Source organism: Danio rerio, chromosome 2, assembly GCF_052040795.2.
Source record: "Danio rerio strain M-AB ecotype USA chromosome 2, GRCz13ab, whole genome shotgun sequence".
In the NCBI taxonomy this organism is placed as follows: Eukaryota; Metazoa; Chordata; class Actinopteri; order Cypriniformes; family Danionidae; genus Danio; species Danio rerio.
This window is the reverse complement of record NC_141022.1, coordinates 57,546,716-57,565,000: the sequence shown is the minus strand read 5'-3', so window position 1 is coordinate 57,565,000 and position 18,285 is coordinate 57,546,716. Positions and strand designations below refer to the sequence as shown.

The 18,285-nt window shown below is 35.6% G+C and overlaps 1 protein-coding gene and 1 long non-coding RNA gene across 4 annotated transcripts in view; both read left to right on the top strand.

Moving 5' to 3' along the window:
* LOC147846549 (uncharacterized) overlaps nucleotides 1–18,285 on the top strand; it is a 1,651,758-nt gene that overhangs the window by 635,521 nt on the left and 997,952 nt on the right. The gene's annotated exons all lie outside the window — the stretch shown is intronic.
* Nucleotides 1–18,285, top strand: part of abhd8a (abhydrolase domain containing 8a) — a 37,908-nt gene that overhangs the window by 4,616 nt on the left and 15,007 nt on the right. Inside the window, exon 1 of one of the 3 annotated variants that reach the window (XM_087241492.1) lies at nucleotides 17,014–17,230. The exons of the other annotated variants lie outside the window; for them this stretch is intronic. The gene's annotated coding sequence lies outside the window, so the exon portion shown is untranslated. Of the gene's footprint in view, nucleotides 1–17,013; nucleotides 17,231–18,285 lie in introns of those variants that run through there. 3 annotated transcript variants of the gene reach the window in all.

The window sequence follows — 18,285 nt, the reverse complement described above, 5'->3', positions numbered from 1 at the left end:
CCGATTAAGCCCACCAAAAACGAAACACAATTGATCAATTTAAGACTTTTGGCCAGGGGAGAAATTAAAATGGTCGTGCCCAACTGAGTCTGGTTCTCTCAAGGTTTTTTTTCTTCACTCCCATCAGGTGAAGTTTTTTTTCCCTCTCCGCTGTCGCCACTGGCTCGCATGGTTCAGGATTGGTAAAGCTACGCATCGATGAATTTGCTCTTCAGTGTTTGAACTCTCAGTAATGATTTTAAATCACACTGAACTGAGCTAAACTGAACTGAACTTAAACACTAAAACCTGAACCACACTGTTCCAGTTACTATGACCATTTATGTGAAGCTGCTTTGACACAATCTACATTGTAAAAGCGCTATACAAATAAAGCTGAATTGAATTGAATGCAGACTTACTCAAGTTGCAGCTTTGATTAGTGTAGTTTGCTTACTTCACGATTGGGATTAATTTTCCTGTCTCCTTCCATCTCTCTCCTCTGCATCCGCATGTATCCGCTCTGCTTCTTCAGCGTTAATGAGCTTCCCTGTGGAGATGTGGTAAACAGCACCTGATGCAGGACAATCATTAGCTAATTGGCAGATCCATGTTCTCCTCCTCCATCTGCACATCAGCGTTGCACACAATCCTCAACAGGTTTCTTTACATTTAAAAAAGGGCTGCATCAAATGGAAAAGATTTTATATTGCGATTTTTTTTTTCTTTGATAAATATAAATTTCTTTGCGATATAAATACAGTTTTATAAGATTTGAATAGCTATCTTGTGAGTCTAAACTAGAGATGTCCAAACTCAGTCCTGGAGGGCTACTGTCCTCTAGATTTTAGTTCCAACTTGCTTCAACACACCTGCATGGATGTTTCTAGAAAGCCTAGTAAGAGCTTGATTAGCTAGCCCAGGTGTGTCTGGTTGGGGTTGGAACTAAACTTTGCAGGAAGCCGGCCCTCCAGGATTGAGTTTGGGCACCTAAACAGTATTCAGGCTTTAAAACTGAATGATCACAATGCTTCTCTTACTTTGCTTTGTCTCGATTCTAGCACACATATCTAAAAAAAAAAATACTGAGAACAAGTTAAAAATACTGCTTTGTTTTGACCTTCAGAATAAATAAGCCAAAATTAAGATTCTTCCAATTGGATAAGTAAAATAAGCTAATAATTTTGATATTTGGGCTGGAAACAAGACAAAAATTCTAACGTTCTATCGTATAAATAAGTAAATGCAATTAATCTTTGGTTAAACCTCCAAGCACTATAGTCTTTTGTGTCCAGATATATTAAACTCTCTGAAAATGCTCAGTCACAGGCCTTAAAAAACAAAAACAAAAAATGTAAAGAGTTGAAACATAACCTGTCAACATTACGCTGTTTAGGCATTGAACAAGTTAAAATACCTAGAAGGGACGTTGATATAGATACACTTTTACTGCAGAGGGAAGCTCCTAGAGGTTTGAACTTGGAATTTGACTTGATTTATTTATTTTTTTTTAAATTGTATACATGTTCCATGTACACTCACCGGCCACTTTATTAGGTACACCTGTCCAGCTTCTTCTTAATGAAAATTTCTAATTGGCCAATCACCTAGACGTGGTCAAGACGATCTGCTGTAGGTCAAAACAAGCATCAGAATGGGGAAGAAAGGGGATATAAGTGACTTTGAATGTGGCATGGTTGTTGGTGCCAGACAGGCTGCTCTGAGTATTTCAGAAACTGCTGATCTACTGGTGTTTTCACACACAACAGAGTATTCTTTAAAATAGAGTCAGAATTTGGCGTCAACAACATGAAAGCATGAATCCATCCTGCCTTGTATCAATGGTTCAGGCTGGTGGTGGTGGTGTAATGGTGTGGGGGATATTTTCTTGCCACACTTTGGGCCCATTAGTACCAATTGAGCAGGATAACGTGCCATGTCAAAGCACAAATCATCTCAGACTGGTTTCTTGTACATGACAATCACTGTTCTCAAATGGCCTCCACAGTCACTAGATCTCAATCCAATAGAGCACCTTTGGAATGTGGTGGAACGGGAGATTCACATCATAGATGTGCAGCTAAAGAATCTGCAGCAACTGTGTGATGCTATCATGTAATGTAATGTAATGTAATGTGTGTCTTTATATAGCGCATTTATTGTGTATGGCCATACACCCAAAGCAATTCACAATCATGAGGGGGGTCTCTCCACACCACCACCAGTGTGCAGCATCCACTTGGATGATGCGACGGCAGCCACAGGACAACGGCGCCAGTGCGCTCACCACACACCAGCTATTGTTGGAGTGGAGAGACAGTGATAGAGCCAATTCGGTGGATGGGGATGATTGGGAGGCCATGATCGTAAGGGCCGATAGAGGGACTTTGGCCAGGACACCGGGGTTACACCCTTGCTCTTTCACGAGAAGTGCCATAGGATTTTTAATGACCACAGAGAGTCGGGACCTCTGTTTAACGTCTCATCCAAAAGACGGCGCCCACCGACAGTGTAGTGTCCCCTTCACTTTTACTGGGGGATTAGGACTCATGCAGACCACAGATTGAGTGCCCCCTGCTGGCCTCACTAACACCACTTCCAACAGCAACCTAGTGTTCCCTAGTGGTCTCCCATCCAGGTACTAACCAGGCTCAGCCCTGCTTAGCTTCAGTGAGTAACCGGTCCTTTTTTTTTTTTTTTTTTTTTTTTTTTTTTTTTTTTATTGAACCAATTTCAATTACAATCTTTTACAGTAAATCATAATAAAACAGACATTAAAACATCATTTCATATTCAAAAACCGTAACCGGTCCTGGGCTGCAGGGTGATATGGCTGTGGCTGTGATCATGTCAATATGGAGCAAAATCTCTGAGGAATATTTCCAGTACCTTGTTGAATCTATTCCCCGAAGGATTAAGGCAGTTCTGAAGGCAAAAGGGGGTCCATAGACTTCCATTCATATGCACGTGAATGGGACAGACTGGAAACGTTAGTCAAAGTGAATGGGAAGCGTTGACGCTGACGCCACTGTGAATCGGGAGTCAGATTCCAGATTTCCAAATATCATGGAAATCAGTGAAAAGACTATTTATTAAGTGTTTAGATTTAGGTGTATGAATATGTTTCTAAAAATTGACTTATGACTAGAGCTGCGTCCCAAATGGCACACTACTGTATACACTATGCACTTATGCACTATGTACTTATGCACTTACACACTCAACAGGATAGTTTATGTATGTAGTGGCGTCCCAAATGGCACACTAATGTTTTTTACTAAGCGGAAATTCAAACCGTTTTCCTGATGACGTTTGACGGTTGCCAAATCAGTGACATAAACGACCGAATTATCAAATAATACCTGCCGTGAGTATAACCGCATTCACCATCAGGAGGCGCTATAATGACTCTCGTAGGAGAATTTTGCTTTCACCATCTAAAATAAATAAAGTTATCCAATATGTGTGTCCGATAGCTCCGCCCCTTCCGCTACTAAGCAAACCTTCGGTCGTTGAGTGTGTGAAGTGTCCATCATTACACACTTCATTTTAGCGGCTGAATAAGTGCATCATCCGGGTAATTAAAGTGCACTTATCATTTTTAAGAGTTTTCAGTGTGAACACACTACTTACACTATTTATACTACAAAATGGCATAGAATAGTGCATAAGTATGCAATTTGGGACGCAGCTTAGGTCTTTGGTTCATGGTCACATTTAAGATTTGCCATTTTTGAGATGATTGGAATCAACTGATTACAAATCAAAACACTCAATTGACTATAAACGATTTAGCTTTCAACTGGGAATACATTTTGATTACAAATACTTGATGTATTCTGTAGCATTTGTCCCAGTGTTTGATCGACAGAAGTTCTTGCCTGTTCTCCTCTAGAAACTGAACTCTGAGTTCAGTGTAAAAGCCCAGAGATTAACCATGGCAGCATCAGCCTGCGGCATTGATTTCTGCGTCAGTGCTGAAGTCGACACTTTCACCACTGCAGAGTATCTCTCTACTGCAAAAACTGCAACTCCTAGAGGATTCCAGAAGGGCTTCACATGGCAAGAAAGTTTTCAAATTATGTTAATGACACCCAAGACGCACATAATTCACACTTTAAACAGCTTAAAGTGCAGGTTAAGCTCTCAAATTCAGCTTAAAGTGTCATTTAAAGGCTTAATTAGGTTAACTAGGCATGTTAGGTTAATTAGGCAAGTCATTGGACAACGGTGGTTTGTTCTGTAGACTATCGAAACAGAAAAAAAAGCTTTGAGGAACCTAATATCGTTCTTAGCAGGTCATTTTTAAATGCAACCAAACTCTAAGTATTTAGACTTCCACCAGCAGAAAAACCTAATGGGAGACACTGCGAAAATTGTCCTTGCACTGATAAACATCACTTGGTAAATTGATTGAATTGAAATAATTGATCAATGAAAAAATTATAGAAATGTCACAGGATGGCTAAGTATTGTCTTCGACTGTATGGTTCTTTATTCACTCATTGATTTTCCTTCCGCTTTGTCCCTTATTAATCAGGGGTGGCCACAGCGGAATAAACCGCCAACTATTCCAGCATACCTTTTACACAGAGGATGGCCTTCCAGCCGCAACTCAGTACTGGGAAACACCCATACACTACAACCAATTTACTTTATCCATTTCACGTACAGCGCATGTGTTTGGACTGAGGGGGGAACCAGAGCACCTGGAGTAAACCCACGCCAACAAAGGGAGAACATCCAAACTCTACACAGAAATGCCAACTTACTTAGCCGGGAACCAAACCAGTGACCTTCTTGGTGTAAGGCAACAGTGCTAAATACTGAGCCAACGTACCACCTTTTCTTGTTTAGATACAGTGCATCTGGAAAGTATTGATAGCGCTTCACTTTTTGACAATATGTTACAGCCTTATTCCAGAATAAATTAAATTCATTTATTTCCTCAACATTCTACACACATTGCCCCATTATGACAATGTGAAAAAATATATTTTTTAAATTGTTGCAAATTTATATACAACCCCCCCCTGACAAATCACATGTACATCAGTATTCACAGCCTTTGCTCAATACTTTGTTTATGCACATTTGGCAGCGATTACAGCCTCAAGTCTTTTTGAATATGATGCCACAAGCTTGGCACCACTGTCTTTGGGTATTTTTGCCTATACCTCTTTGCAGCACCTCTCAAGCTCTATCAGGTTGGTTGGGAAGCAACAATGTACAGCCGTTTTCAGATCTCTCCAGAGATGTTCAATAGGATTTAGGTCTGGGCTCTGGCTGGACCACTCAAGGACATTCACAGAGTTGTTGTGAAGCCACTCTATTGACATTTTGGCGGTGTGCTTTGGGTCCTTGTCCTGCTGGAAGATGAACCGTCGCCCCAGTCTCAGGTCAAGAGCACTCTGAAGCAGGTTTTCATTCAGGATGTCTCTATATATTGCTGTATTCATCTTTCCCTCTATCCTGACTAGTCTTCCAGTTCCTGCTGCTGAAAAACATCCCCACAGCATGATGCTGCCACCACCATGCTTCACTGTAGGGATGCTATTAGCCTGGTGATGAGAGGTGCCTGGTTTTCTCCAAACATAATGCCTGGCATTCACTCCAAAGAGTTAAATTTTAGTCTCATCAGACCAGAGAGTTTTGTTTCTTATGGTCTGAGAGTCCTTCAGATGCCTTTTGGCAAATTCCAGGCAGGGAGTGTCTTCCGTCTGGACACTCTACCATACAGGCCTGATTGGTGGATTGCTGCACCTCTCTCCACAGAAGAACGGTGGAGCTCAGACAGAGTGACCAACGAATTATTGGTCACATCCCTGACTAAGACCCTCTTCCCCCATCACTCATGGCCATGGACAGCCAGCTCTAGGTAGAGTCCTGGTGGTTCTAAACATCTTGCACTTACAGATGATGGAGGCCACTGTGCTCATTGGAACTTTCAGAGCAGCAGAAATTTTTTCTGTAACCTTCCCCAGCCTTGTGCCTCGAGACAATCCTCTCAGAGGTCTACAGACAATTCCTTTGTCTTCATGCTTGGTTTGTGCTTTGACATGCACTATCAACCCTGTCTTGATTTGCCCAGCAGTCATCACGAGCGTTTTCCCATTGCATTCCTGACTGATCTGTGTTCTAAGCTTTTGCCCGTTTCACCGTTTGAGCTTGATATCTGCCTGCCCCGAATATTAGCCTACTTCTTTGACTGAGAACGTTATCTGCCTGCCCCGAACTCTGCCTGTTCTACGATTTAGTTCCTGGTTTGTCCATTTCTTGCTATAGTGTATGTTTGTGTTAATAAAAGCTTGCAAATGGATCCAATGGCGTCTGATTCATCACAACACAGAGTAAGGATTTTTTCACAGTATTTCCTATAATATTTTTTCTTCTGGAAAAAAGTCTGATTTGTTTTATTTGGGCTAAAATAAAAGAAGCTTTAAATTGTTTACATTTTAAATTATTTACATGAAACATTTTAAGGTCAATATTATTACCCCCCCCCCCCCCCCCCCCCCCCCCCCAAGCAATATTTCAAGAGTTCCCACTTAGATATGCTTCGCATTTATAGCAGGTTTGGCATGCTGTCCCAGGAGAGAACCCTGAGCTCGGAAATATTTGAGCCCAGGGCTCCCGCCCGGTCTAGAAGCATATCAGGGGATCCGAGATCAGGTAGGTCTCGATCGCTCCCTCTTTAGAAGGGGAGAAAAAGGAAGAGATGGGGTGGAAGGATGAAGAGAGCAATAAGGAGAAAGTGATCCATTTATATTAAGCTAGGATCATTCTGATTGGATTATTACTGATTACGGATGAGTGGCCAGCAGTGCACAATCATATCACGTGCTCCTCTCCAAATTAGTTTATGAAACTTCACTTGTTTTGGATAACCTACAGAACAAACCATCTTTATTCAGTGACTTCCTAATTACCCTAACTTGCCTAATTAACCTAGTTAAGCCTTTAAATGTCACTTTTAAGCTGAATACAAGCATCTAGAAACATATCTAGTCAAATATTATTCACTGTCATCAAGACAAAGAAAAAATAAATCAGTTATTAGAAATGAGATATTTAAAACTTGTTTAGAAATGTGCTGAAAAAACGGTTAAACAGAAATATTGAAAAAATATACAGGGGGGTGAATAATTAAGGAGGTCTGACTTCAACTATTGTCGGTTCTCAAAACTGTAGCCTTGTGAACATATCTCCAATGAGCTTGGGTTGACTAGGCAAGTCCCAGATGTTTCCCAGCGGCTCCTTCATTTGATTAATAATAGATCAGCGCTAAAAACCTTCTGTGGCTGAATGTGAATAATGCATCTGCTGCTGGAGGAGAATCGGAGCAGGTGAGGGTCTACTATGAGGACAGACAGAGTTAATGATGAATAATGCTGCTACTTGCGTTTGCTGCAGGACAGGAAGCTCATAAACGTGTCGCTTCCTCTGTTCAAGCTGCTGTCTGATAGAGCTGTGAAGGATGAGAACAACACGTTCAGAAGAGCGAGACAGAGTAGAGTTAATCACGCTGAATATATTAGGAACATGCTGCTGGGTTTCTGACGAGTGGCTGTTCAGGATAACTGCAGGCTTTAGATAACAACCGTCTGCTGGATGATACTGTAACGAAGGGTCTGACGCAGAGGGATCCATTTGCAGTATATTTATTAAACACAGTTTAATTAAGAGCACATAGTATGTACTAGTGTGCGAACTCACATCTATCACAGTTGTATAAGGTCGATAGGCTGGCGGCAGGCAAACACAGGGTGATATAACAGGCATGGGTCGGAGGCAGGCGGCTTGGATTAACGTCGGTATTCAGGCTGGGTTCAAGACAGGCGGCAGGCAAGGCAAGGTCGATAGACAGTCCGGGTTAGCAACGGGGAAATCAGGCAAGGAGTAGAAACGCTCAGTAGTGTCAGCAGAGGCAGAACAAGGCTGCGTCCGAAACCGCATACTTCCATACTATATAGTACGCTAAAATCAGTATGCGAGCCGAGTAGTATGTCAGAATTCATAGAATTCGAAAATCAGTAGGCGAGAAGAACTCGGATGACTTACTACTTCCGGCGAGATTCTGAAGTGCGCATCCCATGCACGCTGCGCTATCCCATAATGCCCTGTGAGAGAATTCATGAATGGAAGTGAGGCGACGCAACTGACGCAGGTAGGTCACGTGACCATGACAAAATGGCGGATGTAGTACGTCCGAATTCCATTCATACTTTTCACATTCATACTGTATAGAGCGTACTTTTTTAACGGCCGAGTAGTACGTTTAAATTCAAATGCAGTACCTACTGAGTAGTAGGTGGTTTCGGACGCAGCCCAAGACTTCGCACTGTGGTGTGTGTTTGGGCTGCTTATATGTGTGCGTGGGTAATCAGTGGAATGAAGAGCAGGTGTGATGCAATCAGTGTCTGAGGGGTGACGTAATGTCAATAGTCCGGTGATGATGACCTCTGCTGGCCAGCGAGGGGAATGACTGGGACCGAGTCGGTGACAGATACATAACTAAAGATTCAGTTCCTTAATAGTAATGTTTGCATGGTACAGTGCTCATCATGTACAGTTGAAGTCAGAATTATTAGCCCCCCTGTGTATCCCCTGCTATTTTCTGTTTAGCAGAAAGAAGACTTTTTAAACACATTTTTAAACAAAACAGTTTTAATAACTAATTTCTAATAATTATTTGATCTTTGCCATGATGATGACAGTCAATATTTGACCAGATATTTTTCAAGACTCTAGCATTCAGCTTAAAGTGACTTAATGTGGACTTACTTTTGATACTACTGTTATTACCTTTATGTTGTTTTATATATTACCATTAATTTATTCTATTTTTATTTTATTTTCTTTATATCTGTTTTCTCTGTAATATTTCCATATTTGTTTGCACTACTGCCCTTTTTGCACGGTCTTGTTTGTACACAGCGGCGCTGCACTTCTTTGGCAATGCGAATGTACAGTTATTTATCACGCCAATAAAGCACCTAAAATGTGAAAGGGAAAAACATTGCCTAATCGTTAATTAAGTAAAAAAATAATTCACTTAAATTTTCTTATTTTATGCATGAACTTAAGTATATTAAATGCGTATTTTGTTTCTTAAAACGAGAAAAAATCTATTCAATGTGGTGAAAAAAAATATTAATTAATTCAAAGGAAAAATGTGTTTATTTTACCACCCTGATAGATTATTTACTCACATATTTTAAATAGTTTTTTTGTTTTTTTTAACATGATAAACAAAACTATTAAGGTGTTAAAAATAAGTCTAAACAAATTTAATGGAAAAACACATTTATTTTTATCACCCTGATATTTTTTGTTTCTTATTTTATGCATTAAACTAGTTACATTAAATACTTATTTTGTTAAAAAATTAAAAGAAGTAAAAAAATAAATCTAAAATAAGTCAAAGGAAAAACACATTTGTTCTTACCATCTTGACAGATTTATTTTTTCTCATTTTATGCAATAACTCATTTATAATAAATACTTATTAATATTAAAACGTAAAAAAAAATCTGCCAAGGTGGTAAAAAAAAAAAAAGTAATATATTTTTTTTAATAAAACACATTTATCTTTAACAACTTGGTTGATAAATTTGTAACTTTATGCATTAAAATGTTATGCATTCACTTATATTAAATACCTTATTTTTATCAAAATAAAAAAATAAATCTACCACGCTGTTAAAAAAACTTAATTCAAAGGTAAAACTGGTTATATTTCTGGAAGATGTCCATGTCACAGTTTAACTAAATGAATTCACTTCTCCTGAAGTGATGTGTAATGCGTCACGGTGGTGCAGTAGGTAGTGCTGTAGCATCACAGCAAGAAGGCTGCAGGTCCGAGCCTCGGCTGGGTCAGTTGGCATTTCTGTGATAGATAAGCATGTTCTCCCTGCCTTTGTGTGGGTTTCCTCTGGGGGCTCCGGTTTCCCCCACAGTCCATAGACGTGGTACGGGTGAATTGGGTAGGCTAAATTGTCCGTGGTGTATGAGTGTGTATGGATGTTTCCCAGAGATGGGTTGCAGCTGGAAGGGTATCCGCTGCGTAAAACATGTGCTTGATAAGTTGGTGGTTCATTCCGCTGTGGGGACCCCGGATTAATAAAGGGACTAAGCTGACAAGAATATGAATGATTGAATATACAGTGGGGGAAATAAGTATTGAACACATCAGCGCTTTTCTCAGAAAACATGTTTCTAAAGGTTGACTTCACTAGGTAACAACCAGAGATATGCAAAGAAAACTAATCTAATTAGTTTACGAAGTTATGCATAATAACATGAAATGATGCAGGGGGAAAGTATTGAACACATGAAGAAAGAGAAGTGTAGAAAGGCAGTGAAAGCCCAGACAGCAGGTGAAATCTCAGTAGTTCTTCAGCAACCCTCTGCCCTTCTTCAGTGTAATTTAATATCAGCTGCTTCAGTCCAACATGAGGATGAGGATGAAACCAGGGTGGACATTACAGCAAGAAAATGACCCAAAACACAGCCAAGGAGACTCTCAAATGCTTTCAGAGAAAGAAAAGCAAGCTGTAGAATGGCCCAGCCAATCACCTGATCCGAATCCAATAGAAAGTACAGAATAAAGCTCAGATTTAAGAGACCCACAGAAGCATCAAGATGTTGACTCTCTGTTAAAGTCTGTGGATAAACTCACACCTGAGCAATGCATGTGACTTCATTCTCCATATGAGAGGCGTCTTTGCAGGTCTGAATGACAGGAAAGCATATTTACAAATAAAATAAAGTTGACCAGACAAAACATGAAATATTTTATGTTCATATTGTCTGTAAAGAAATCACAAGTCAAAGTCGATTTGGAAATCACTACTTTGTTTTTTATTTGATTTGGGGTTGTATTACAGTTCTAGCTAAAACATTTTAAAAAGCAGAAAATATTCCATCATTTGATGTATTTATATGGGTACACGAGTGTTTATTATGCTAAATACCTTCTAATCGACTCCTACTTGCCAATTATTTATCTTAATTTGTACCCAGCATCATTTTCAGCTGTGATTTGAGAGGTTTGTTTTTGCCCTGATTATCATTTGAGTCACGGCACATGCAGACCGAGCTCACTAATAATTTACTCAGTGTGCGTCATCTGAGCAGCGTGAGTCCTGCGCACACCGAGCTGCTGTCTGTTTTGATGTCTAATAGCTTTCGGTGTCACTATATTTAATCCAACCGGCCCAGAAAAATCTGGAGATATTCAATGCATGGAAATATTGAACAGCAGAAATGCCATTTATGAATAGCACTTCAACACATTGTATTTTGTTTGTATTATTTGTCATGTTTTTAATACAAACGCACAATGAGTGGAAATATTTGGTGACGTTTTTGCTAAAATTAAGTGATTATACGTTATGCTTCAATTGATTACAAATATTTGCATAGGGTCAGAAAAACTAATTCAAGGAAAAAACACACTTATTTTTCTCAGTTAGAGCAGTAATTCGTTTAAATTAAATATTATTTTGCTTCTTTTGAGAAAAAAAATCTATCAGGGTGGTAAAAACCAAGGTATTTTTCCTTTGTATTTGTTTTTAGCTTTTTTACCACCCTGATAGATTTTTTTTCTCATGCATTAACTTTTATATTAAATACTTAAAATTATACGAAAATTAATTTACTTAAATTATTATAAATTTTAAGTAAACAATTATTTTACTTAAATGTTCTCCTTTTATGTATAAACTCACATAATTTAAATACATATTTTGTTTCTTAAAACCAGAAAAAAAACTATTAGATGTGGTGAAAAAAATCTAAATTAATTCAAGGGAAAAATACATGTATTTGTCTTTATTCTGGCTTGAGTAGTTTGGGATTTGTAGAGCTTGGCATCGATGGATCACTCTTCAGTGTTTGAACTCTCAGCAGTGAATATTAAAACACTGAACTGAACTAATCTATGAACTGAACTGAACCTCTGAAAACTGAACTAATCTATGTGAAGCTGCTTTGATACAGTCTACATTGTAAAAGCGCTATACAAATAAATATGAATTGAATTTTACCACCCTGATAGATTATTTACTTATATTAAATAGTTGTTTGGTTTCTTAATATGATAAATAAAACTATTAATGTGGATAAAATAAATCTTAATTAATTTAGAGGAAAAACACATTCACTCATTTTATGCATTAAATTACTTACATAAAAAATCTATTTAAATTAAGTTAAAGGAAAAACACATTTATTTTTACCATCTTGACAAATCTTTTTTCTCATTTTATGCATTAACATGCATTTTTCAATACTTCATTTTCTTAAAATGTGAACAAAAAAATCTGCCAAGGTGGTAAAAAAAAATCTAAATTAATTCAAATGTAAACATTCATTTTTTACCAACTTAGATTAATTTTTCGCTTTAACTCACCTAAAAAGATAAAAAATAAAATCTACCATAAAACTTAATTCAAGAGAAAAACTCATTTATTGTTACCACCCTGATAGATGTTCTTTTCATTTTATGCATTAACTCATTTTTACAGATTAAATACTCACACTATTTTGTTTTTTTAAAATAAGAAAAATCTATTAAGATGGTAAAAATGTAAATAATTCAAAGCAAAGCAATTCCCATTTATTTTTACCACCCTGATATATATATATATATATATATATATATATATATATATATATATATATATATATATATATATATATATATATATATATATATATATATTTATTTATTTTTTTATGCATGAACTTACTTATACAAAATACTCATTTTGTTCCTAATATGAGAAATAAAACTTTTAAACTAAATTCAAATGAAAAACTTTTATTTTTTTACCACCTTGACAGTTTATTTATTCATTTTATACAATAAATAAATTTTGTACAATGAATAAAAAATACAGTTGAAGTCAGAATTATTAGCGCCCTTCAAATTTTTTTCTTCTTTTTCAAATATTTTCCAAATGATGTTTAACAGAGCAAGAAAATGTTCACAGTATATCTGGTAAAATTGTTTCTTCTGGAAAAAGTCTTACTTGTTTTATTTAGGCTAGAATAAAAGCAGTTTTTAATTTTTCCATTCTAGGCATAAAATTATTAGCCCCTTTAAGCTATATTTTCCCCAATACTCTACAGAAAAAAATCACTGCTATACAATAACTTGCCTAATTACCCTAACCTGCCTAGTTAACCTAATTAATCTAGTTAAGCCTTTAAATGTCACTTTAAGCTGTATAAATGTGTCCTGAAAAATATCGAGTAAAATATTATTTACTGTCATCATGGCAAAGATAAAATAAATCAGTTACTAGAGATGAGTTATTAAAACTTCTATGTTTAGAAATGTGTTGAAAAAAATCTGCTCTCCGTTAAACAGAAATTGGGGAAAAAAATAAACAAGCGGTCTAATAACTCAGGGGGGCTAATAATTCTGACTTCAACTGTATATTAAATACTATTTTGTTTCTTAATATGAGAAATGAAAGTATTGAGGTGGTTAAAGCAGTTAAATTAATTTAAAAGGAAAAACACATTTCTTTTTTATGAACTTTAAGGATTTATTCTTCGAATTGTATGCATTAAAACACTTACAGTATATTAAATACTTCTTAAAATGAGAAAAAATGAATCTACCAAGGTGTTAAAACACCTAATCCCAAAGAAAAAAAGCATTTTTTTTTTTACCACATTGATACTTTTTTCCCCTCGTTTTAAGCATTAACTCAATTAAATAAAATACTTCTTTTGTTTCTTAAGTGAATGCATGTTGATTTATGATATACACATTTATGTTGAGCAATAAGTCAAAAAATACAGGAGGAAAGGGATTACTTTCAGTGCATTCATTCGTGAAGGCAGCTGTTGGGACGCATTGATGTGTATGCAGGTGTCATTGTATCCGGGCACTTTTCTCCATTAGTACCCAAGAGGAGCTTTCTGGAAACCTGGGTTATTTATAGATCCTTGTCTGGGTCACAATGTGACTCATCTTCTGTTTGGATGGCATTGGCAGGATACAAAAGCAACATGCAACACTATTATGTTCCTCTGTAACTGCTTTACTGATGATGTTTGCATGGAAGAGTGAATTGCAGGAACATTTCAAGCACTTTCCAATCATTTTTTCCCTAAATGACAGAGGGCAGCTCAGTGGTTAGCACTGTGGCCTCACAGCAAAAAGGTCGCTGGTTTGAGTCATTGGCATTTCTGTGTGGAGTTTGCATGTTCTTGTCATGACTGTCAGTGACCACCTGAGGGCGCTGTAGTTCAATGGACACTGAGTAAAACTACAGCGCCCAAAAAGACTACATTTCCATACATTCTTTCGTGCACACACCCGGTCTGTCATCTACACTGATTTCAACCACAGCTGTCTCCAATCTCTGTTGATTACCTGGACTATATATTACCATTCCACCTCTGTTTGTTACTGCGTCGTTCTGTCACGTTAAGCGTGATAAAAACAGAACAAAAACAGGAACAAAAAGGGTATGGATCCAAGTGCAGATTTAATATTAAATAGTGCGGTAACAGTGAACAAAATCCAAAATCTCCTTAATGAAACGCTCAACGGAGCGGTTACCCTGCTTAATATGCACTCCAGCGGATGATATATTAGTGCATATTAAGCAGGGTAACCGCTCCGTTGAGCGTTTCATTAAGGAGATTTTGGATTTTGTTCACTGTTACCGCACTATTTAATATTAAATCTGCACTTGGATCCATACCCTTTTTGTTCCTGTTTTTGTTCTGTTTTTATCACGCTTAACGTGACAGAACGACGCAGTAACAAACAGAGGTGGAAAGGCTGAATTTGTAGTCCAGGTAATCAACGGAGATTGGAGACAGCTGTGGTTGAAATCAGTGTAGATGACAGACCGGGTGTGTGCACGAAAGAATGTATGGAAATGTAGTCTTTTTGGGCGCTGTAGTTTTACTCAGTGTCCATTGAACTACAGCGCCCTCAGGTGGTCACTGACAGTCATGACAGTTCTCCTCATTTCGGTGTGGGTTTCCTCCAAGTGCTTTGGTTTCCCCCGCAATCCAAACACATGCGCTATAGGGGAATTGGATGAACTAAATTGGCCGTAGTGTATGAGTGTGTGTGTGAATGTGAGTGTGTTTCCTAGTAATGGATTGTGGCTGGAAGAGCATCCGCTGCGTAAAAAATATGCTGGAATAGTTGGCGGTTCATTCCGCTGTGGTGACCCCTGATAAATAAGGGACTAGGCGACGGAAAATGAATGAATGAATGACAGACAACAAATGTATGATTTATAATCTTGATTTCAGCTTGAAATCAGATTATTTAGCTTACCTCACTGGCAGATTAGAAACTCACTTCATTTGAACTTATTTCTGAAAACAAATCATTATTTTTACTTGTTTAGAAAAGGACTTTTTATACAGTATATTTGGACTAGAAACAAGTCAAAAAATACTTTTTTTTGTGTTTATCTACACAGTAATTTTAATTAATTTCTCAAGTGTAACTGTGCATGTGCTAAAAACTTAATGAAACACATAATGAAATAAAAAACTAAAATATAACAAATATAAAGTACACAAAACTTTATCCAAACTATTGTTAAAATAGTAATTTGATGCTAAAACGTCCCGCACTGTGTGTCAGATTATTTTGCTCATTTTAAGAAGAAACTTGCTTCATTTTGACTCAATATTTCTGAAAACAAATCAGTATTTAGTTTTCCTCATCCAGAAAATGCTTCTTGATGTCAGAATTTGTAAATATTGGGACTAAAAACTAGACAAAAACTTTAAATAAAGAAACAGTAATATTATTATAATAGCAGTTTATTGCTAAAATGTACATCCCGCACTGTGTGGCAGATTATTTTACTCGTTTTAAGAAAAAACTTGCTTTATTTTGAGTCATTATTTCTAAAATCAAATCAGTAGTTAATACTTAAATGCTTCTCGATTTGTAGATATCAGGAGAAACAAGTCAAAAACACTTTTTTTGCAGTCTATATTTGTACAGTACATTTAATTAATTTTTCAAGTGTAACTATGTATGTTCGAAAAACGTAATGAAACTTACAGAATGAAATTAAAAACTAAAATATAACAAATATAAAGTATAAAAACTCTATGCAAACTATTGTTAAAATAGTAAATCAATGCTAAAACTTCCCGCACTTTCTGGCAGATTATTTTGCTCATTTTAAGAAGAAACTTGCTTCGTTTTGACTCATTAATTCTGAAAACAAATCAGTATTTAGTTTTACTTATCCAGAAAATGCTTCTTGATGTCAGAATTTGTAAATATTGGGACTAAAAACTAGACAAAAACTTTAAAAACAGAAATAGTAATATTATTATAATAGCAGTTTGATGCTAAAATTTACGTCCCGCAATGTTAGGCAGATTAATTTTCTCATTTTAAGAAACTTTCGTCGTTTTGACTCATTATTTCTAAAAACAAATCAGTATTTTATACTTAAATGCCTCTCGATTTGTAGATATCAGGACTAGAAACAAGAAAAAAACAATTCTAAAATGTCTAAAACTAAATTAAAATGAAATTATGAACTAAAATATAATAATATAAAGGACTGAAAAATAAAAAAAATGGATGCAAAATATCATTAAAATTGTAACTTTCCTCTGGAGATACTGATAGAAGTGTGTGTAAGGGAGTGTGTGTGTGTGTGTGTGTGTGTGTGTGTGTACGTGTTTTTGTGACATATCAGGACATAAATCTGTATAATGACATAGGTACGACAGGTATTACAAGAATTTGGTGAAATATGATGACATTGCTAATGTCCTCATTTCTAAAAAGCTTATAAATCACACAGAATGAGTGTTTTTTTCAGAAAGTAGAACTGTCCAGTTTCCTTTGAAGCTTGGGTTTATGGGTAGAGTTAAGGCAATAAAAAATTCAGGTTGTACAGTATAAAAACAATGGAAACCCATGCAATGTCCCCACAATTCTCAAAAACAAACAGGTGTGTTTGTATGTGCGTGGTCTGGATGTGTCTCTGCAGTGTTTTTCTCAGTGAAAACAGCAATGCAGCGCTTCTTTTGTGCAGCTTCACACAAAGCTGGAGGCCGCTCGGAAAATATTCACCGTAATGAAATTACTGCAACATCAGTGTAACAGGAGCTGGAAATGACATTAGGACTCACCCAAACGTTCCTCAGTAGCAGATCAGTAGCCTGGGCCACTTTCCTCCTGCCCCTGAAAAGACTAAAAGAGCAGAAGCTTTAATGGAGAACGTCTGCGGTAATGCATTAGTCTGTGATTTATCAATATTTATTTTGCTTCTCGAAAGAGCAACCAGTTTAATTCTTAGTGAAAAGAGACATTTATTTATGTACTTTCAGCTTTGGGTTTGTGTTTCTATGTGAAAATATTTATTGACAAAACTATACAAGGGCTTTGTGATATTAGAATATATCAAAGCAGTAATAATTGGATTCACAAAGCTTCCTGAAGAATAAAATGATTAATAAAAAAATATTTTCAAAAGTCTAATAAATAAATAATAATAAATACATAAATAAAAAATAATAAATCAATAATATAATTAAATCAATAAAATAATAAATATATTAGAATATATTAAACCTTATAATAACGATGCCTTAAGAATACCTTAAGAATAAAATGATTAATATAAATTTATTTCCAAACATCTAATGAATAAGTAGTATACAAAATAAATAAACAAATACATAAATAAATAAATAAAAAATTTTAATGTAAATACATAAATAAATATACAAATAATAATAATAATAATAATAATAAACAATATAAATAAAATTATAAATAAATTATAATATATTAAAGAAGTAATAATTGGATTAACAAAGCTTCATGAAAAATAAAACGATTACTAAAAATTCATTTTCAAAAGACTAATAAATAAATAATAGAATATACATAAATAATAAACAAAAATACATAATAAATAAATACACATTTAAATATATATATATATATATATATATATATATATATATATATATATAAAATAAAGAAATATAAATAAATAAAATAATAAATTAGAATATATTAAAGCAGTAATACATGGATTTTACAAATATTCCTGAAGAATAAAATAATTAATAAAAATTTATTAAAAAGTTAAATAAATATACAAAAATAAATAAATCAAGAACACTATAAATAAATAAATAAATAAATATACAATAATAAATACATTTTTAAATATATAAAAATAAATAAAAATGTAAATAAATATACAAAAATAAATAAATAATAAAAAAATAAAAAAATGTTAATACATAATTAAACAAAAATAAACAAATAAT